The following is a 22669-nucleotide window of genomic DNA, read 5'->3' on the forward strand; positions in this document are numbered from 1 at the left end:
ATTTGAGTACAAAGCAGGATAATGGATTTGGATTTCTGAAAATATTTAAGTAGTGACCAATTAATCATCTAAGTAATCTGTACCAGAAGGGACTTTTGCATAACTTAAACAAAAGCCTTCAGGAGTATGTTAATCTGGGAAGGAAATTAACTTTGGAATATAAGGTCTGGGAATAGAATATTGATGTATTGTTCCCTGCAAGGGTTACCTGCAGTCGAAAATCATGCAGGTGGCAAACTTGGGTGTCATCCAGGCCTTGCAATGAGAAGAACTGGGCTATTAGGGTGGGGGGGACACACAGCAACAGGAGTCTTTAACCAGGATGGATTGCATCAGTCTAACTGATACACAGTGGCTGCTGGAAGGCAGTGTCTCAGAAAGCTGGGAGGCTGCACCCCAGCCCTGTGACCAGGAGGGTTCTCACTGATCAGATGCTGTTCACAAGTGTATCTTCCCTCTAGCCAGCTGAAGTCTGTATATTTAGTTTTGTGACATGGAGGATCATGGTTCTAGGAAGTAACTGGGCACAAGGGGAACCCCCAGGGACTTTCTGTAAATATGCAACCAGAGAAGATTTCCAAGGAAAAGTGACGAGCAAGGGTTAGGCAGGCTTTCAGGCCAGGATTCCACCCCACGCAGGAATTAGAGCAGGGAGGAAAAAAGAACACTTCCTAATTACATCCACTGAATACATACTGTGGGTGTCAGGAGGTGAGCTCTATCTGAACAAGCCCATTGGTGTTCATAGGCTCAACCTAGGCACCGAGAGTCCTCAATACAGGACTTGAAGATATTTAGCGAATATCCTGTCAGATAAATGAAACAGTGTAATTCTCTCAAGTATGTGAAAGTACAGTTTGCACACATTCTTTACATGTAAGCTTTCATTTTTAATTTAAGTATATCCTATCAAGTACGTAAGAAAATTCAGACACAAATTTAAATGTAAAAGGAAAAAGGATACTCCTATCAGAAGGAAATTCAGATAATCCTTTCATAAGGCAAATAAACGATAGAAACAAAATTGTTTTAGACTTCCACGCTAGTGGTCTTAAAAAAGTTATCTATATATATTTTTGAATCATTTATGTCCCCAAGATGAAACATTAACTTATAAAGACTTTTTTTCCCTATAATTTACCAGGATCATCCTGATAATTCAAATTCAGAAAGTTAATGAAGGTCTTTGGCATTTTCATAGAGCACGTTTGGGAACGGGGTCTTCATCTGACGGGGGTCCGTAGGTTTGATCATGTATCTTGCCTGGTTACTCGTGACACAAGCTCAAGTCAGGGCTCACACCATTAAAACTGCTGTTGCCAAGATTTTACTCTTTTTGTCATAAAGGACTGCAAACATATTTCTCTATTATAGTTCAGTGGTGTATGAAAAATAATTGCATTAATAATAGAAATAAGAGTCATCGAGAAGCACCGCATGGCTTTTAATAACCCCACTGACAGCCTAGATTTGATGTCATGGTCTAATGAGTGGTGGTTGTTTTTCCCTGAGAAAATGAGTAATGTCTCTTCTGTTAGAAAGTACTTTTCTGAAACTACTATTTACAGAAAATGTAAAAGCATTCATGAATTTTTAATGAATCAAGGGACTTGTAGCAGTAAAAAAGAAAGAGAGAAGGTGAGCTAATTAGAAGGTAAAGAGCACCTTCTTTCTGCAGAACTAAGGATGCCTGGTGAGCTCCTGTGGATGGTCCGTCACGTTCCCTTCTTAAAGGGACTCCTGGGGCTTCCCTGGTGGCGCAGTGGTTGAGAGTCCACCTGCCGATGCAGGGGACGCGGGTTCGTGCCCCGGTCCGGGAAGATCCCACATGCCGCGGAGCGGCTGGGCCCGTGAGCCATGGCCGCTGAGCCTGCGCATCCGGAGCCTGTGCTCCGCAACGGGAGAGGCCACAACAGTGAGAGGCCCGCATATCGGGGGGGGAAAAAAAAAGGGACTCCTATTTCTCATTAGAACATTCCACGAAATGCAATGTTTTAAGGCCAAGATTCGATAAACCTCCACGAATTTCCAGGGCTTTCTGCTTGACAGTGGAACAAATAAATGGGTATTAGCTTACCATTGACTCTATTGTTCAAATTAAAGGCTGCCCCATTTCCAGCCCAGGTGGATGATGAGAAATGATGAGGGTTTAAAACTGGGTGGAACTGAATTATCACACAAAACATTTTATCGGCCAGCTACTTGGTTATAACTTTGGGGATTTTTAAGGAAAATTACTTCCAAAATATTTTTTAAAATAAGAACAAAAATTACTTGAAGAACCATCACTCCTATACGAGGCCAGAAACGTTAAGCGTTCCATGTGCCTTTGTAACAAACTCAGGGAAGTTGAAAACAACAATTAGAATTAACCATAAAAGAGGCTTGTAATTATCCCTTAAAATGCAGCTATCCTGTTCCATAATACGATTAATACCAGAAACTGAGGTATCCCTGTCCCTCTGGCCTCCTTCAGAAGGTTTAGAAGTTTTAGAATTCTAGGAACATTAAGACCACTTGCATTGTTTTTTATGGATAACCATTTTTAAGATTAAAACAAACTGAAATATCTTTCTCCTCTCCATAATTTCATTTTATTTCTTTGAGACTCTGTCAGTATTCAAACATTTATTCCTTTAACACATTTGTATTTGTTCCTCTGATTTCCAAGTCATAAAAATGTTTCTACTTAGAAATGGAGCTTATTAAAATCCAAGACTTCTCTCTAGAGTCTGTTCTTTCTTTTCTGTTATTTCCTCAGAGCTTATTTTAAGTTCCATCTTTGCCAGGCTAATTGCAGATTGAATTTTGTTTCTCTAAATATCTCTAAAGATCATTACTCTGTTGGAGATTTGTCTTGAAGGAGGAATGGTGGAGAAAGGGAAGGAAAATGCTATATTACTTCAGGTGACAGATTATACTTGCAAGACCTCACACTAACGCTTAACAGCCATGATTTTCATGGGTGGAAATACTACTCTGATTTTTGCATCAACTCTGACTACAGGCTTTGATTTTCTATGAATTCCAAAGACCACGGAGCACCAAAAGGTAAGTGACCCAAAAGTCAGTGATCGTAAAAGCTGAACTGTTGATCATGGAATTATTACTTCAAACCATGATCATCTAGTGACTTGGGATCCTTCTTCTCTTTACCCTGTTGTCACAGCGCACTGCAGTTTGGATTTATTCTCCATTATTCCACTGAAACCACTCTTCTAAGATCATGAATGACCTCCATGTGACCAAAGCCAATGATCATCTCCATTTACCTCCCCTTAATCTCTCAGCAACAACCAGGGACAGCCTCCTCTTTGAAATACTTTCTTTGCTTGGCTTCCGTAATACTACATTCTCCATTTGAATCTCACCTTACAGACTATCCTTGGAGTTTTCTGTACTGCTTCTTCCTCTTCTGTCAGACCCCTAACTATGGGGATAGGGCTCCCTTTTCTCTGTCTACACACTTCCCAGGGAGCTGATTCATCTACTTCCTTGACTTTAAATAGAGCATAAGTGCCAATGATTCCGAAAGCAGTTCCAGTCCCAACTTCTACTCAGAATTCCAACTGCCTTCTTGGATGCCGGAAAAAACAGGCATCTATACTTTCACATACAGCAATCAAATTATTGGTATTTTCCCAATAATACTATCATCTCACAGATTTTTTCCTACCGGAATGCGCCACAACACCAACCATCCTATTGCTGAAGCCAAATATTGATGTACAGGACGTATGCTTGATTTATCTCTTTTCCTCACTGTCCATCCAATTCATTCTCTACCTTCAAAAGACAGACAAAAATCTTTTCGTTTTCTCTGCGTCTTCGCTCCCACACCCCCAGCCAAAGTGTCCATCAGCTTTTACCTGGAATCCTGAAATGGTCTCCGAAGTGTTTTCCTTCCTTTCTCTCTCGCTCTTCTGCAACTGAACCTCTGCCCAAGAAATCGTAGTGGTACTCAGGACATAAACTAGATTGGATCACTCCTCCCTTTAAAACTCTACAAGGGCTTCCCTCAACAATTAGAATCAATCAAAGGTGCTTCTTGTCCTTCACAAAGCCCTACAGATCCGTGACTGTGTCTCATTCTGCACTGATTTCTCTTTTGCCCACTAAACTGCTGCACACTGACCTTCCTGCTGTGCCTTAAACACATTGCACTGCTTTTTATTTTCGGAGGACCAAACCACCTGTTCCTGAAATCTTTGCTTTGGTGACGTCTTCTGCACATTCAGCTAAAATATCATCTCCAAGAGACTTCTTCTGAACACCCAAATTTTAAAGTACCTACCCAGTCACTCTCTGATAAGTCACCAGCGGGTCTCTCATCAGGATTGCTAGTTTTTCTTTCTGGTATTTACCATGGAGAAGAAGAACTTCTCTAGCTACTTTGCTGGTGTATTTCCAGTACCTAGAATAGGGCCTGGCCCTTAGTGGGTAGTCAGTTTTATATATATATATATATATATATATATATATATATATATATATATTTTTTTTTTTTTTTTACTAAATAAGACTCAATTTTAAATGAGAAGATAAGATGAATGGCAACTTCGATAGAAATCTGCTTATAGCTGACAGTTATAAGCTTACAGCTAATCACAAGACATGAAAACCCAAACTCAAAGGCTCAGCATTTTACTTAATTCATTTGCAGGATGATCTACTTCAAGCAGGTCTTATTTACGGCTGAGAAAATGTCCTTGAAAAGTGCACCAAGTGTTTACAATAGAGAAAAAGGGTCAAGCTTATATTATTTAGGAGAAAGAAAGAGAGCAAAAGAGAGAGAGAGAGAGGCAGAGAAACAAAGAGTGGAAGGAAAAAAGGAAGGAAGGAAGAAAAAGAAAGGAAGAGAAAAGAAAGTATAAAGAAAGGCATATACTCACGAGTGAAGGAATGATTTTGTGTATTTTAGTTTTGTTTTCTCAACTATGCTATCTAAAACGTCCACTCTTCTCTTTTTAGCTTATCTCTGCCCTAGGAGTGTCTTCTCCATTCCTTTGTGGGAGAAGGGGAAGGCTCATTCTCAAGCACCCCAGATATTTCAGAGGCTGTCATATGAAGCCAGGGCCAAACTTATGAAGGCAAATCAAGCCTTTTGACCTGGTGGGGGCACCCAGAACCTGTCTACCTGTAGATTTCCTCACACTTCTCTGTCCCAGCGTCATCAAATAATTTCTTTCCTGAAGGCTTTCCAGGTTTCTGAGCTCCACAGTAAAATGCTAAAACCTCTATACTAATACCTCTGGGAGTAAGAATGATTTAAGCCATTATCACAAACACCTAAAGGGAAGTACTTGGAAAATGAGAATAAGATTAAAACCTGATGGGGTGAGGAATGAAATGCCCGGGAAGGGGAAGGAAAGGCACCAAAAGCGGAGGGAGGGTGCCCAGACAAATCCCAGCTCCCCGCCAAAGGTCTCAGAGGTACTAAGTGAAGTGAGAGATGCTTCTGCTTAGACCAAGCGTGTCGGAAAGCAATACCTTCCATGGGAATACAAAAAAGAGTTGCCGTTGATGCTGCAGTTGATGTATTCATATATATTCATATATACATTCACTGAAACATAATCAGAAACTTCTCATCCCAATTTGGAAATTGGTTCAGTTTTCTGCAGTTGTTAGTGGCAGCTCATTCTTTATTGGAACTTGTTTGTGCTTGTAAACTCCCTGGTGACAGAGCAGAGTCTTCTGAAATCACGTGGCAGGGTCAATTTCTAGAACTCTTCCCATATTTTCTGATGCAATCACATGTAACAGTGTTGTCTCCTAGTAAACATGGAAATGGATCAAGGAAAACATTAGCCTGTCTGCTTCTGAAAATAATAGACTGAATTGGGACTGAGCTTTGAATTCAGGAACCTTCCTGAAGTCTTTGTTTTATACCAAGTCTCTTATATTCTGTTTGCCTACAGATGAAAAACTTAGCAAGAAGAACAGGAGCCAGTTATGCAAAACCCATTATGTATTCAGTTGTACATATTTCAGAATGGGCAGGTGCCGAAACAGGCTGAAAAGCTATCTGATCTTTGGTTATTCCAACTGCCCTATGTAAGGAAGCCTGAATTTGATCTCCTGCAATGCAAATGTCCTTCCTTTTCATGCTGATCTCTCTGGCTGGGTGGCAGAGAGTAAAGACCCTCTTCTTGTTACTGAATCACTCACCAGTATCTGCCCTTGAAGAAGCCCCTAACATCTCTGGACATCTACTTATTCATGTATAAAATAAGAGAATTTGTTGGGTAATGGCTCGATTCTTATGAATATGAAACTCTAAAGAAATAAGGACTTCTGAAACGTATTTTTTAAATTTTGCACTTAAGTGCAAAGCTATTTTGTTTTAACAAAATACTGGGATTGTTCCCATGTGAGAGCACATGCTAAATTTCTTTCTTTTTAAATTATGGCAAAAACACTTAACATGAGATCTACCCTCTTAAAAGATTTCTAAGGGTATAATGTGATATCGTTAGCTATAGGCATAACGCTGTACAGCAAATCTCTGGAACTTATTCATCTTGAGTAACTGAAATTTTATACACAGTGCTTAGCAACCCCTCACTTTCCGCTCCCACCAGGTCCTGGCAACCACCTTATTATTCTTTGCTTCTTGTTTTAGACACTTCATGTAAGTGTAATAATGCAGTATCTTCCCTTCTGTCACTGGCTTATTTCACTTAGCATAAAATCCTCAACTTTCACCTACGTTGTCACTTACTGCAGGTTTTCCTTCCTTTTTAAGCTTAAATAATATCCCATTGCATGTATACGCAGCGTTTCTTTATCCAGTCTTCCCTAGGAGGATAATTAGATTGTTTCGAGATCATCTCAGCTATTGTGAATAGTGCTGCAATGAACATGGCAGTGTTGGAATCGCTTCTAGGTCCTAATTTCAGTCCTTTTGAATAAACAGATTTAAGAGAAGTATGAGTATTTGCTTAGCACATTATTCACCAACAATAATTCAATCACAGGTAGCAAGAATCTAAGCTTAGCCTTTCAGGAAAAAAAAAAAGGTAGTGCAGTGGCTCAGGCAATGTAAAGAAAGAATGATTTAGAGGTATGAAGCGCCTACTGTGTGTCAGAAGTTGAGCTAAGTGATTCATATCTACTGAACCATTTAATCTTTACAGCAACAAAGGGCTGGGGAAGAGAAACTAAGTTTCAGAAGTTGAGGAACTTGTTCTAGTACTCACAAATCTTAGGCAACAGACGCATCCTTCATACCCTGGGCAAGCACACGCTAAATGCTATATTTCTCCTACATCTATTTTCAATACCATACATTCATTGTCATCTTGCTGCGTTGTTACTGATGGTGAACACATTGCCAGAATGTGCAAACAGGAGTGGAAATCAGTATTTCCACTCCTGTTTAAAGTTTTAGAAAAATCACTGTTAACAAGTAATCTACAGAAAAGTAAAGGTAGACTCCTGCAGAAGAAAACAATTCACTTTAGCTTTTAAAACATTTTCGGAGTAGTCATATTTCCTTATGAAATGATATTTAATAATAAAATATCAGATTAAAAGATTTTGGTGGGGTTGAATTACATTTCTGAAATACCCGATAGACTGAAACATGCTTCTTGGATGTATGTATTGCTTGTTCAGTAGCAGTTTGGAAAAGTTTTGGGTGGAGATAGGAAGTAGGCTTTTGAATGTCAGAGGGAAGGATTGCCACCTGTGAACTTGATTTTCTCAGCCAAACATTTTACTCAGTCTAGACCTGTGCTTAAGGTAGACCTTTTGAACTAAAGCCCTCTTAGAAGAGCGCGGTGAGGCTTAAGTCAATAGATGATGATTAAATGCCTTGGCGTTTTTTAAGTATTTTACTAAACACGGGAGATTAAGAAAATCAGGCATCATGTATCTCCTGGTCCCTGGCCTCCATATGGTCTAATAATAGAATGAAGAATTTGAAACATTTTAATCCTTTCAACTGGAGGAAGATGAACTCACGTCGTTGGACTACATCCTTCTAAAGTCAGACGATATGGCTGTCTACTTTCACTAACTGAAATAAAGACATTTTAAGGCAGCTGTAAGAGGAACTAGATATTTTATGAGACTTTCTCTTGGAATACCAAGGGATGGAGGGGAAAGCTTCCTTTTGTCAAGTGTCTCATATCGTTGGTCCTCTTTCAAAGCTGTGATGGGAAAAGCAGCAAACAGGCTGTGGGTTTCATTTTGTACAGGTGGTAGTAATGTATTACTCAGGACTTCATGATTGGTCAAAGTGCTATTGATCAGGTTCTTAATTTCTACAATTTCCCCATTTTATTCCTATTTGATGAAATGTTCTCAGTAGAACTCAATAGCAACAAGCCTGATGTGAAAAGATGGGAAAAAAGGTAATGACTTGTTCTTCAAGAAAGTTTCTTTCTATGGCAACATCATTGCAATTTGGAAAATTAAAAGGCTGTAGCAGAAATTTAAACAGATGGGATTGTCCTTGCCAGGACTAATTCTTCCATAAAGGGCTCACTGTGGCCCTCTGTTGTTACAGGTGTCTAATTCCTATCTCCACGCTTGCCTAAAGCTGAGTGGGTGTGATCGGGGGAAAGGATGGCCCCTCATCTATAAGAATTCAACCTGCCAGGGCAGCCGATTGTCAAATCGCACACTGTAAGTTTCCTTCTCATTTTTCAGTTACTACAAACATAAGTTGCTATGCCCACTTCAGCCTGGGTCGCCCTCCTTCCCACTTCCTGCATTAGAAACTTTGTTCCACAGGACAAAAACTAAGACTTGCGTTCTGTGCTCCCTATTTGCATAACACACTGCTAAAAATCTAGGCGAAGAAAAGACTGATAATTGCCAAATATCATTTCCTTTGTTTTGACAAGTCAAGGCTGAAATGTAGAACCTCATTCCCATCAGCAGAGTCAAAAACAACCTGTAGTTGAAGGAAAATGGATCTGGGGTGGGCGGGGTGGATGAAACATCACAAGCGGTGGTAAAACTCAAGTGCTAATTATGTCCGTTACAGGTTCCAATTCATTCATCGCCCTCATTAAAGATATTTATCGTTACGATTTTAGTTAAAATGACAGCTACCAACCAAAATTCCTTACACTTACCCTTCTATACTTCTCCTGAAGAGACTGACGCCAAACCTTTCTGGTCTGGACTGTTTCTTCTAACCATCAAATATAGCCCTAGAGAGGCTGCCTTTGGAAGCAACAAAAATAGCACTGCCGTCTACCACAAAATAGAATGTTTCTACTACTCGTCTGGTCCTTTTCTGACCAATCTGACTTGTTGGGGAAGTATTCAAACTGGGATCTGAAAGGTGGAAAGTGGGATGGGAGACGCTTTTTTCTTAATTCCAGAAAATAGATTTCCCCACTCCTGTGAAATACAGTTAAAGAAACAGTGCAGTTGTCTTATGTAAATCTATTTTGATTTTCCAACTGTCATGTGTTCGTTACAATACCTTGCCTTAGAAATTCCCCAAAGATCTGTTAGAGGACAGGATGGTACAGATTAAAATGGATAAATAAATAAAAGAAAGAAAAGGGGGGGAATGTTTCCTCATTTGTGATATATTACAAAATCACTTCTCAACTCCGTGCCAGGACAATGCTTGGGGCAAAGGGAAGGTTTGTTAGGACAGGACTCTTCCTCTGACTGAGGGATTCTTTTGTGTGGTGGAGAAACCTCCTCTAGTTTTAACGACTTTAACAAGAGGTGGGGAAAAGGTGCTCATCATTTCTAACAAAGGTCTCATTGACAAAAGTTTATGATTTTTGTTCGAAAGCACTTCCTACCAAAGAAGAAGACTTTGAAGTTTATTCTTTGTTCAGTCATGCTTGTTATGGTCTCTTTAAGAAGAAAAAGAAGACAAAAAAAGAAAAAAAAAAAAACCCTCAAAAACAAAACCCCTGCTGCCTTTAAGGCTAATTCTCTGTAAGTGAAAATTTTAAAACTACTTTTGCTTAAAGGACCACAAGTCAAATGTTGAATGTTCCCTCAAGTTTGTTTTTATCACACCTTTGATTGTTAAAACATAAAGTAGCTGATATAGTTCTCCTCTGTATGTAGTTTATTCCATTTCATGTGAGTGTGTGTTTGTGTGTGTGGCATGTGAGTGTGTACGAATTGGCGCTATTCAGCGTGGAAGTGCAAGCACAGTTCTGGAACTGCAGTCATTTCATTCTCTAGATCTGTGTCTTTTTGTGATCTTTTTGCGACAGTTTCAAGGGAATGCTTAAAATGATCCCTGCTGTGATTTCCACCTGTTTTGTTTTGTTTTGTTTTTCATCATTTTGAACATTGCAACAGTTTTCCAACTCAAATCTAAGTCAAGCTTAACAAAGCCAGCCATGTCACTGTAAATTACTGATTTCTGGGAAAGTTCTTTCTGCTCGTTCTTTCTTTCTGGGGCAGGGTACATATTGCTGACAAGTATTTGCCACGTGTCTAGGTCTGGTTACTTTTGTGGATGTTTTGTTTTCTTTGTGTTAAGTCGTGGTGGTGTAACAATTGTTTGCGTTGTTCCGTCCACCTGGCCCCCAGCTGTCCATCTGTCCTATAAAACCATGTTGAAAGCTCACAGTGTAGAATACAAATACCAGTCAAGAAATCTAACGTGTTGGGAAAAGTGTCCCATAGAAGAAATGCAAATGCACGTGTCCTCTTGTGGCTGAAGGTGGAAGGTCGGGCCTGTAGTAGACCCTTCATGAGCAGTTTTATTCCAGACCCACAGACCTTGTAAAATCACTGCAGAAGACTTCCTGTAGCCTGACACACTGCTGCTTCAGCCAAGTGTGCTCAGTGTATTTTACTTCTTATTAACTTTCCTTTAATATTGAACTTTATACTGTAAACTACTTCCTTTTATTGTTATCCACTGAGGAGCGGTTTCTTGGCATAGAATGAGGGTGAAACATTGCCAAGCAACCTTTTTTGGCAAACAGTATCAATTAAAACTGATATACCAACCTAGTGAAGAGAGATTAGCGTATTTCCCAGCACTGTTTTCTTGATGATTTCAGAACAAGGCAAGAGGGTTCTCTGTGCTGTCTCCTCAGAGGAGATGTCACGTCCAACATGATTCTTTTGAATGTACTATTAGCAACCTCAATTAGCTGAGTAGCCATATTTAAATTAATTTCTTGACAAATAGTTTGTTTTCTTCACCTCATGTTTTTGCTTGTTTCTTTTCCTTGTAGCTATTTTTTTTTATTTGAAGTACAGATTACAAGGAAAGGCTGTGATATTTTTTAAATGGGTTGCAGCAAGAATACAAGATAACAGATAGAAGTGGGACATAGTTAAGGACACAACATTAACAATAGGTTTGTTGCTGAAAATGACCTCAGAATTCAAATACTAAAGTAAAGCTCCTAGAAAAGTGCTGGGAGCAATGGATAAATGGTTACAGAGAACTTTCTAGAGAAGTTTGAATATCAGGTTGCTTAAATGCATCGCATATAATAATATCCCCTTCCGTCAAGACTACTTCATCTCTGTGGTCTTTTCCAGACAGATCCTAACACTGTGGAAGCCAGCGTTAACATTGGCCTGGGCTCTGAAGCCAGAATATCTGAGTTTAAAGCCCAGGTTTATGATTTTCTAGCCGTGTGACACTCAGCCAGCTACATAAGTTCTCTGTGTCTCCATTTCCTCACCTGGAATCAGGGAGGGTAACAGCAGCTACCTTATAGGAGTGTTGTTAGGATTAAACGAGAAAACTTATGCAAAGCATACAATGGCAACTATTATTACATCATAGTAGAGAAATCAGTGACTGCTTTCAGTTCTACATTTCCGGTGATTTCTGTTCATTAAGAAATCTCCCTTACATCAATGGCGATAAATGCTCTGGACACTTAAATTCACTCCTTCTTCTGCCATTATGTTAACTAGGGCTCTCTGAGGGATCCTCCCACTGCAAAATAACCTTAGATCAGGCTTTAGATGAGATTCATTCTTGGAGACACAAAAAGGGTGACTGGGACACTGAGCTGGAACCAACTACAGAAAGGAGGAAGGTGAGTCTAGAACTCTGGTGATGGGCTGAGACTCTGCAGCTCAGCAAAGACTCCTGGATACCAGTAAAAGCAAGTCTTCTATGGAGAAAACCTATCCAATTCAGGCCTTCAGATCCCACACAGGTTAAGATCTACCAATGAGTTCACAAACAGTATCACCAAGCTCATAAAAAGGCAAATCTCTGTGAATGAAATCACAGACATAAACAATAGCAGAAGGACTGGCTAAGTATATAGGTGCCAATAAAATGGACGATAGCCCCATTCAGAGGTGGCCCTAAAGGACATCCTTTAAAGGTGACCCTAAAGCAATAAAGGAAAAGATCTCTTAGGGGCAGCATTTTGGCCAGTGCTGCTGGTTATCCACTTTTTGTGAACAGAAAAATGACCTAAAATAAGAATACACAGGGGGCTTCCCTGGTGGCACAGTGGTTGAGAGTCCGCCTGCCGATGCAGGGGACGCGGGTTCGAGCCCCGGTCCGGGAAGATCCCACATGCCGCGGAGCGGCTGGGCCCGTGAGCCATGGCCGCTGAGCCTGCGCGTCCAGAGCCTGTGCTCCGCAACGGGGGAGGCCACAGCAGTGAGAGGCCTGCGTACCGCAAAAAAAAAAAAAAAAAAAAAAGAATACACATAGTCTCATGCGCAATGGTAAATGTCTTGGCTGATTGGATAGGGACCTGGAAATATTGGAAGACTATAGACAGGAGTGCTAAGGAAGATGTGTGCATGACTCAATGGGAATGAACACAAAGAGTGAGCATCTTTGTATCTCATATTCATGTTGAGCAAAGAGCAATGTCCACTGCAGAGACACAATCAGGGTGACAGAATGACACAGCCTGTAGATGTCAGCCAGCCTCTGACACCCTTGGACATCCCAGCGCTTGAACAATGGGCTCAAGTACAGCGTAGCTAGCATGGCTGAGGTGGAGGCTATGCACAGGCTCAACAGCAAGGGCTGCCTCTCACCAAGGCTACTGCCAGCCACAGAGCCCAAGCCTATGGCCCACCCTCCCCACCTGAGCTGAATTCCTCCTGCGCAGCAGCCAGCCATCTGGCGGCATCTTGGAAAGAATGTGGATTGACTTATATTCTGGACATGCATCTGCATTTTTCACTTACTGTGGCTCAGTCGCCATCACTCTTCCAGGTCTCATAGAGTATCTGTTCTAGTATCATGGGACTCCCACATAACATCATACCTGACAAAGGGAATGTTTTATAGCAAATAAGGTGTGGCAATGCGCACATGACCATGGGATCTGCTATTCCTACCATATACCACACCATCCAGAAGCCGCTGGGTGAAAAGAGCATGGCCTCTTGAAGGTTCACCCCAGGCACCAGATTGGAGAAGACACCCTGTGAAGACACCATCCTTCAGGATGAAGTATATGTCTTAAACCAACATCTCAGATATGGTGCTGTGTTCCCAACAGGCAGACCTCATGGGTTTGGGAATCAAAGGCAGAAGTAGGAGTGTTTCCACTCCTACCCACACCTGGTGACCCATGTGGAGAATGTGTGCTTCCTGCCCCTGCAACTTTAGGCTCTATGATCTAGACATCCTGGTTTTCAGAGTAGATATTCTCAGCAGAAAGCACAGTAAAAATTCCACTAAAATTAAGCTAAAGCCATCACGTATAATTTGGGATCTTCATGGCAGTAAACCGCAGGCACAGAAAGTCATCCCCATGGAGGTGGAGCCACTGCTGTACAATACAGTCAGGGAGGAATATATTTGCCACTGGGACATCTCTTGGTATTCTCATGTCCAGTTTGAAATATAAACGTTAAAGTACCTACAAACAAACAAACAAATTCAAGAGCTCAGAAGCCTCGAGGATGAGAATCTGGGTCACTCCACTATGCAAGCCACCCAGACCAGCAGAAATGCTAGAAAAGGGGGAAGAAGCCTAGAAAAGGTAACGGAGGAAAGAGAGGATGGGTATCAGTTACTGCCTTGGGACAAACAGCAGCAGGAACCAGCTAATCTCACTAACACTTCTTTTTCCAGTGTTGCGAAGGCTGTAATGGGGTATGGAGATTTGGCGGATGAGATGAATTTAAGTCTGATTCATTCCTTTACGTGTGCCAAGTGCTCCATAAGCAAGGTAGTGCACATATCATACGACCTAACTTTTCCAGATATTTCCAGTTTTCAAAGATCACACATCCTTTCAGGGATTAAAAAAAAGTCTGGATTTTCTTTTTGCTCAAACCCAGGAATTTGTCTTTTACCAAGCTGCCCTCCCCAAAAGTTCTTGATAATCTCTCTAAGAAATGCTTATGCATTTCACAAATCAGTCAGCCAGCTCCCTGGAGTCAGGCAGCTAGTTTGCGCTTTTTCAGTTGCCTCTTGGTATTTCAAGCATGGCTCCAATGGTGCTAATGCCACTCCTTCTGTAAAACTATATCTCTTACGACTCCTCATGCCGCAGGTCACAGAAAACTCAGCTCAAACTGTCTTAGACCGTAAACGGGATTTGTCAGCTTCTGTAACAAGAAGTCTATCTACAGGGAGGGTTTCAGGACTGATGAATCAGAATCAAGTACATATTTCTTGTTCTGTCTTCCTCTGCCTTCTGGGTGTTAGCTTCGTCCTATGTCTGACTCTCCTCCATGCCTGCTCCCCTTGACCCCCAAGGCCATGGAAGTCTGCCAGTAACAATAACATGTTTCCTCATTCTTTTTAAACAGGAAAGAGAGTGTGTGACCCAGCATTCCAAAGAACAGTGCCAAGATTCACCTTGACTGCTTGGCTTAAATTACATATCTGCTGTAGAATGAAAGTTTGTGTCCCCACAAAATTCATATTTTGAAACCTAATCTCCACTATAATGGTACTTGGAGGTGGTGCCTTTGGTAGGTGATTAGTTCATGAGGGGGGGAGCCCTCATGAGTGGGATTAGTGCCCTTATAGAAGAGACTGTGGAGAGCGCCCCCTCCCCCTTCTGCCATATGAAGACGCAGCAAGAAGACCATCAGTGAACCAGAAAGTGGGCTCTCACCAGACATCAAATGTGCTGCTGTCTTGATCTTAGACCTTCTGGCCTCTGGAACTGTGAGAAATAAATTTCTGTTGTTTTTAGCCCACCCAGTCTATGGTATTCTGTTATAAAAACCCAGACCAATTAAGATAATACCCAACTTTGAACCAATGCATGTGGTGAAGAAATAATATATCCTGGTAGGCTGAACCAACCAGGACCCACCTCTTGAGCTAGAATAGGTTCAACTTCACCTAAAGTGCACTGACTGTACTGAGGAGAAGTGAACAAAGATAAATCTGGGAATTGTTAGAAAGTGAAAATGGATGTTACATCAGAACCAAGAATGTTCACTAGAAGCACCTTTTTTCCAAACATGGACAAGGTCCTCCCCTTAACTCCCCATGGGGCTGAAGACTTAATAAGTATCAGAACACAGAAAATTTACAAAGTAAAACCAAAAGAAATCTTAAATATGAATCCTAATAAGACTGCTGCTGGACTCCATAGGCAGCCTGTACCGCACGGAATGTCCTTTGTGCCAGTTCTTAAACTCTACTGTCCACACATGTCCTTGGACGTCTTGTGAAAATGCTGACCTGGATTGAGGCCCGAGATTCTGCAGTTCTAATGAGTTCCCAGGTGATGTTAAGATGCTGGTCTGAGGATGGCACTTTGACACCTACTCTCCAGACCTGGTCCATCACCAAGGTGCTCACCTCTGATAGGAGGCACCCCCGAGTTTGCCTCTTCTCCTAATTTCTTTGAATTCCACGGCAAGATACCCAACTTCCTAAAATGACATGCCTGGCAGAATTTTAAGTTCACCTCCAGGAAAGACAAACTTTATATTATTATGAGAAAAGTTTAACTTCAAGTTGTTTCCAATCTTTCCCTCTGAGTATAACGATTGCTTTAGCAGGGCATATTCGAAAATGTCCTTAAAGCAGCTTTTCTAAAAACCAAGGTGTATATTTCCTTGATGATGAATTTAAACTTCTATAACTAAAAGAAAACCAAAAATGCCAAAAAAAAAAAAAAGAATTAACTATGTGAGGTGATAGATATATTAATTATCTTGACCTTGGTGATCTTTCCACAATGTGTATGTATATCAGATTATCACACTGTACACTTTAAATCTATACAATGATATCTGTCAATTATTTCTCAGTAAAAATTTAAATTAAAAAAAGTATAAAAGAATGCTACCAACTTTAAAAACTGTACAAACGAAAGCTTTAAAACATAATTTTTCCAAATTTACAGCTTTCAAAAATTTTTAAATTATAGGATCTAATCTCGATAAGAATATATACATGTGTGTGTGTGCCTTTATGTGTATCTATATATGTAACATGGACACACACACACCTGCTTACTAGAACACATTATGCCTATGGTTCATGGCATTTTTACTTCTCTTGCTCTTTTTCTTTTTCTCCTTTGAGGCTTTGGGTGGCCTGGGAGTCTAAACAGTATTTATAGTAACATTTCTATTTGGTATGCATCTCAATTCTAAACAACTCACTTTCCAACATTTCAAGCACAATTCACCTGCCTAGAGAAGACCGGCGCACAGGAAGAGAACCACACTCAAGGCAGCATGGCAGCGTGCGTTACTCAGAGGCTCATAGAATGATCACTGAGGCATGGTAAGTGGAACATGTAACCAGATGTCCCCAGACGAAGTGAGTTTGTGACAAATATTAGAATTCAGCAATATTAGTTCTTGGTCATTCTACTTACATTGCTTATTTAAAGCAAGCTTTTTGATATTTGATTCTCTTGCACTCAAGATCATATTTAGTTGGCACCGGAGAAAAATACTTCTTAAGGAAGCACACATGGGGAGGGAATGGGCTTCAGAGGGAGAGCTTACCACTGAATCTGGAGCCTGCAGAAATGCCTCTTCAGGCGTGGACGGCACTTTATTCATGAGTCTCTCATAGTGGTTCTAGCTTTGTCTGCAATTAAAGGGCCAGAAGCTAGTTTAACATATAACTCAAGGCAATTGTAAAATGTAAGTATATTTCCCCTCTGTTTAAATAAATGAAATAATTTGTTCCATAATCACATTGGTCTCTGTGAGCTCTTGAAGTTTTATTAAGGTGTAACTCGTGAATCACACTATTACTTGTTTATTAAGCTTGAGTCTCATAGTACTTTTTAAAAATATGAAACCTAACTTTGTGTAACTTTAAAGAATGAAAAGGTCTGAAGACGTATCACTATGGGAATGGTAAGGTCTTAGCAGATCTCTCTCAATCTGAGCATGACCTTTGCAGCATCCATCATGTGTCAGATGAAGAGTCAAGAAGCCGACAGACAGGACAGCACGGCGCACGCACTATGAAGTTGGACTGTCTGGGTGTAAATCCTGACCTTGTCACCTGTTAGCTGGTTACAATGTCTTGGGAAATATGCCTCAAATATCTTACCTGTTTCCTCCACTAGAAAACAAGGAAAATTATAGCACCTTCGTATGGATGTTGGTTAGAATAAATGAGGTAATAATTGTAAACCCCTTAACTCTCCCTATTGAGAGAAAGCACTCAATAAATATCAGAGATTGTTATCACCACAGTTGGGTGGTCCTCAGCTGGGGCAGATTTCAGTCCCCAGGGAACATTTGGCAATGTTAAGAGACATATTTGATCGTTAGGCCTGAAGGTGTGGCCACTACTGGCATCTAGTGCATGGGGGCCAGGGATGCTTCTAAACACCCCGCAATGCACAGGACAACCGCATCACAACCACCACCACAGAATTATCCAGCACAAATGTCAATAGTGCCCAGGTTGAGAAACCATGCAGTAGCATAAAACACCTCGTACATCAAGCATATATCCCAGAAAGAAGTTACAATAAAGGGGTAAAAACCGGGACCACCTCTACTCTTAACCTCCTTCACCCTATTCTCTATATAGTAAGAAGCAGATCTTGCCTCTTTTAAGTATAATATAGAGAACAGTGTGTATATCATAAGTGAACAACTCAGAATTTTCACAAACTAGACTCACCCATGTAACTAATAACACCTGGATCAAAAGTTTGTATATTAAGAAGACTGCAATTATGACCTTCCCTAAATATACTCAGTTTTCTTGACCCGAAACATCATAGAACATCTTTTGTATTGTTTATAGTTTATAAACATGGAATTATATAGTAAGTATTTTTCTGACTGGATTTTTTGCTCAAATATCATAGTTTTGAGATTTACCCATATTATTGCCAAGTAGTTATAATTTGCTCAGTCTCACTGCTGTGTAATATTCCATTGCATGAATGCAGCGGACATTATAAGTATATCCATTCTACTCTTCAAAAGCATTCTGGCAGCTCACCTTGGGGCTATTTGAATAGCGCTGCTGTGTATATTCTAGTACACATATTTCTGTGTATAACTACATGAATTTCTGTTGGATATATGCAGGATGATCTTTTGAAACTAACAGAAAACCCAGTCATGACTTTCCATTACAGTTCGAATCAAATCCAGGGTCCTATAAGTGGTCACACTTCCTAATTGGCCTAATTTAGCGCCAACTTGCGCCTGTGCATTTGACATTTGTCTTCACTCTCTGAAGGGTCCCGCTTTGGACAGTAAAGATGTCTATTGTCCTAATAGCATCTTACCTGATCTTCTCCACTTATTTTCCTGACTCTTTACCTAAATATCTCCCACTGCTCTCTCTGCCTCAGCCACACTGCTCTCCGCTGGTGTCCCAAACACGTCACCCATTCATATTTATGACTCAATGCCTGTCATATATATTTGTTCCTCCACTCTGGGAATAGTTAGACTCTTTTCGTCTTTCAGTTCTGAGTTTAAATGTCACCTCCCTGGAGAAGCACTGCCTGACCAGGCTACGTATGTTCTTCATGTCCACCTCGCCCTCAAGTTTGCTATTCCTTCATAGCATTTATCACACGATGCAATTGTTTATTTGCGTGCATGAGCGTTTATATACTCTTTGAAGGGAAACATGTGGGATGAGGGACAGTAGACAGATTACTAAGGCTGTGAAGGCTGGAACCAGACAGCTACGTGGAAACCACAGCTCTGTCACTCACTATCTGCCAGTCACTGGGCCGGTAACCTCTCTGTACCTCAGTTTCTGTACCTGTAACACGGGGAGAACTCATTTAGTGCCCGCCTCATCATGTTGTGGGAAACATAATGAAAATCTAATAAAAGTTAATAAAAGAAACAGGCTTAGAACAGTGCCTAATGAATTCCAACCTGTTTATTTTTTTTACTATTTATTTATTTACTTATTTTTTTGGCTGCATTGGGTCTGGTTGCGGCACGTGGGCTCTTCACTGCGGTGCGCAGTCTTCTCTCTAGTTGTGGTGCGCAGGCTCCAGAGCGCAAGGGCTCTGCAGTTTGTGGCACGCGGGCTCTCTAGTTGAGGTGCGCGAGCTCAGTAGTTGTGGCGTGCAGGCGTAGTTGCCCCGCGGCATGTGGGATCTTTAGTTCCTTGACCAGGGATGGAACCCGCGTCCCTTGCATTGGAAGGTGGATTCTTTACCACTGGACCACCAGGGAAGTCCCCTGTGTTTTTTATTATTATCATTATTATTATCATCATCCTATTATTATTATCATCATCTAATTCACCAAGGTCACTGTGTTACGAAGAGGCAAAGCAGGTACCCAAGCTTGGCATTCACTGATCCCCAACATCTTTCTACCCTCTACTACTTAAGGGTCCCCACTCTGGAAGGGACATACCTGTGTTTTTACTGTAGTGTGGTTCTAGGAAAACACAAGACTACCTTGAGTCACCTAAAAATGTTCATTGACTGACGTTGGACATGGGAATAAAAACAATGCAGACAGAAGGTTAAGCATCCAATTCACAAACAAAACCTGTTGTTTCTACCTGAAAAAAAAAATTATTACTTTTCACCTACTCCTCCAGTGATCTCTAGACTCAGACATGAGCATCTGTCTCCTAGACCGATGCCAAAGACTCTTCTCCCTGCTTCTCCCCACCCCAGTCCATTTTCTGCATAGACTTAAACTTCTAAAATGTCATGATAAGGTCTATCACTCCAGGGCTCCAATCCTCAGATGGCTTCTTTCCACCCCCCCCCCCCCCCAAACAATACGGTCCAAAGTCTTCGCCACGGCTCACCAGGTCTGCATGCTCCTCGGTTTTTCATCTTTTCCTGCTCTCCCAGCCCTGACTCTACTCCAGCTCTTTGATGGTCCATGAACAAGCCAGCAGTGCTCCCCAGAAGGCTCTGCTTATGTAGTTCCTTATCTTCTCTAGATACGCACCTGGCTTGATGTCCATCACGTCAGGTTTCTGCTCAACCATCACCTCACAAAGGTCTTCCCCAGCCACGCTTCCTAAAATAGCACCCCTTACCCTATGGTCCCTTTCCCCTGCTGCTTCTTCTTTCTAGCCTCTACCACCTGAAAATTTATCTATGTATTTGGTTTTCATTGGCCCATTTCTACCACTAGAATATAAACTCCATGAAAATAGGCACTTTATTTTCTTCTCTACTGAACAGAACACCAGCCGGCATGAATTGCATACAACTTAACAGGAATAGAGTCATTAATTATACTAGTAACAATAATACCCATCACATTGAACTTATTTCAGCACATTTTGTTGGTGGGCCGCTATGCTAGGTGCTTTTCCTGCATGATCTAATTTAATGCCGCTATTGAATTAGTGCTACAACTATCCCTATTTTACAAACAAAGAAACAGAATGAGAAAGTTCAGTCGATCTGCTCCAGTAACACAGCTAGTAATGAACAGCCTGGGAATTCATTCACCTCATTACGGGACTCAAGAACCCTTCATTATGACACTCTAGGAAGCAGCAATGATAATCTCCAGTTAATTCCGTATTTTCCTGAGGACCAATTACAAAGGTCAGCGATGAAACAGGAGTAGTTATAAAAGCATATCTGACCCCCGTTTTCTCCTTTACTTCAGAGTAAAATTGCTAGTCGCCAAAAGGTGGGCAGAGACTTGAAGTTTCATGCCATACTAATTATCAGAATGAAGGGGATTTGAATGTAGCAGAGGGGGCACAATTCAGAATTCACAGCGTAAGAGACTCTCACTTCCAGAAAGAGCCTTGAATTTATCTCCATTTTAATGTCTTTCCACATTTTAAAATATTAGTTGAAAAGGGGGATTTCAGAGGGCAAGGTAGCCAAAGTAAACATTCAACACACTGTTCTACTAGAATTTTATTATACTCAAGTTCGCAGGCGCCTGTGCTGCTGCCCGCCCTGTGACTGGTGAATCAGTGGTTGTGTCTGAAAAAAGAAGACAAATAGAATGGAAAAAATATCCATTTCTCTGTCTGTGTGTGTATTTTAAAAGGCAGTACAGTTGCATCATGCACTTATGACAACAAAGTGGTTAAAAAAAAAAAAGCTTGGTTTAAGTATTGAATTAACTTCATTTTTTATACCACCATGACACAGTTTTTTTTTCTTTTTTGTACAGCAGACATTTATATTTTCATATTGTCATGGAGACCGAATGTGATTCAAATGATTCTGCGCACTATTATGGAATAATTTGTCTTCTGTGAAGTCATTTTTTTTAGTGATACATTCTGTGGACGGAACAGATTAAAGAAGCAAGCTAGAGAGGGTATATTTATGCAACGTGACAAGTATATACACAAAGAAGGATGATGTAATAATGTATGTAATTTAGAGGTTCTGGCAAGTATATGGGTGGTAAGCCATGACTACAGTTGGCTCTCCAAAGTGGGGCTGCTTTGCTCCTGGGGAAATACCTTATTTATGTTTTTCTTAAGAAACACTGGTGTTAAGATAGGATTCGTTCAAGGCTACTAACTCCTAATCTTCTGGCTTTGCAAGAAATAAAGACATGCAAGCGGGTGCTTAATTCCTCCACCTGTCAATGTGGATTCCTTTATAAAATGCAAATTTTCTTCTCTGAAGAAGAAAACGATGAAGCCAGCGAAGCAAGCAGTACCTCTCTCCATCACCCCACTGACAGATCTCTCTAGCACTGTCAAAATCCCCCCGCTTTGACCTCCCAGTTTATACTTGGGAGAAGCAAGACCATTCCAGTTGCTGGGAGTAAGTAACAGATGGCATGACCCTAATAGAGCCCACTTTGGGGACGCACTCAAATACAAACTTGGGTTAAAGTAGTGGAATGCCTCTGTTTTTCTGAAATTGTTTCTTTTAGAAAGTAAATTTTTATTCTGGAATAATTTTAGATTTATAGAAAAGCTGAAAATATAACACAGAGGGATCTTGCCCAGTTTTCTGTACAGTAATCATGTTACTGTGAAATTTGTCAAAACGAAGAAATGAACACTGGTACATGACTATTAATTAAACTCAGACTTTACTTGGATTTCACCAGTTTTTCCATTTATGGTCTCTTTCTGTCCCAGGATCTAATCCAAGATACCTTATTACATGTATTAACTCTTTTAATTCTTTAAATGGGGGCAGCGAACGTGGTAGGGTGCAAAGCCCACCGGATTTGACATCCAGGACTAGTATCACTAAGAAGCTGGGTGACCTTAAGCTATTTAACCCTGCTGAGCTTCCAAACTCCCTACAGGCTCATTCTATGCAAAACGAGGACCAACCACGGAGTCTATCAGCCAGAGAAGGACACTCCTTGGCACAGCTGCTTTTCC

Source organism: Delphinus delphis, chromosome 19, assembly GCF_949987515.2.
Source record: "Delphinus delphis chromosome 19, mDelDel1.2, whole genome shotgun sequence".
NCBI lineage: Eukaryota > Metazoa > Chordata > Mammalia > Artiodactyla > Delphinidae > Delphinus > Delphinus delphis.